The sequence below is a fragment of the Chenopodium quinoa genome, unplaced genomic scaffold (genome assembly GCF_001683475.1).
Source record: "Chenopodium quinoa cultivar QQ74 unplaced genomic scaffold, ASM168347v1, whole genome shotgun sequence".
In the NCBI taxonomy this organism is placed as follows: domain Eukaryota; kingdom Viridiplantae; phylum Streptophyta; class Magnoliopsida; order Caryophyllales; family Amaranthaceae; genus Chenopodium; species Chenopodium quinoa.
Window position 1 is genome coordinate 7,326,955 of NW_018743792.1, and position 1,247 is coordinate 7,328,201.

Here is a 1,247-nt window from a genome sequence, read left to right on the forward strand (position 1 = left end):
CGTATGGATGGAATTGGGAAATTTTGGGCTGGGTTGGATCACTAGCTGGTTTTGCACAAGCTTTCATGTGTCTAGATAAGTGTCCCGTCCCGTTTTTGGTAACTGCCGTGAATACACTATTACATGTTTTACATTTTACCCATTGTTCACCATCTTTACTTAGGACAAAATAACTCCATACCTCACTCCTTCGATTTTTCAAAAGTAGCATCTCAGTTTCGGTTAACCATTCATGATGTGTGTGATGGTTAGTAGTGGGACTAGTGGGAGTGGCAGTAGAAGGGGTAGAACCGGAGGGAATTCGGGTACTTTCTTGGCTACCTTGGCTAGAACAATAGTTTTGTTGATCACCGATATAATTAGGTGGAAATTGGTATGGTGGTAGTGGAAATTGGTTTAGTGGTGGTGCTGGAAATCCCGACGTATTATATGGCTCATAGCCCGGGGGGAAGTAAATGGGGTCATTGGTTTGACTCGTAATTTGGGGGCTCGTTGTATTTGGTGGTTCCCTAGAACTACTACTACGGATAAGTCAGCCTTTCCCCCTAGACCTAGATGATGGGTTGTTCGATGCCATAATTAACAATTAATTTTGTAATAAAAAGTGGTTAACTATAATAATAATAATTAATAACAACAATTTTAACAATAAAAATATCAATAATATTAATTAATAACAACAACTATAACAATAACAATAACAACAAAAATAAATAATAACAACAATTGTAACAATAATAATAATTAATAACAACAATTATAACAACAACAATAACAATTAACAACAATAATAATTAAACAAGATTATTCTAATAATAACAATAAAACAATAATAAATTTAAGATTAGTTTAGATCACACAACCGTGCTTCAACGCTCCACTAATTACGATTACGAACTTTTTAATTTTTTCCGATAATTAGGAAAATAATTAGAGAATTTAAGAGAATAATTAGAGAATTTAAGAAAATAAGGATTATTAGAGATTTAGAGAATATAAGAGATAAGAAGAAGAGATTGTGATTTTGTGATTTGGGAATGAAATGGAGGTGAGTATTTATAGAATTTTTGGGGAGCAAATTGGCAAAAAACTAGCCTTTTTTTAGCCGTTTTTTTGGCTTATTAAGGAGGTAGAATAAACGGTAACATTACCGTTGGCCCACGGGCCGTGCCTACGGGCCGTCACGACGGGCCAGCACGGCGGGCCATGCCCGTGCTCGTGCCGGGCCGTGCCTGGGAATTCTCAAC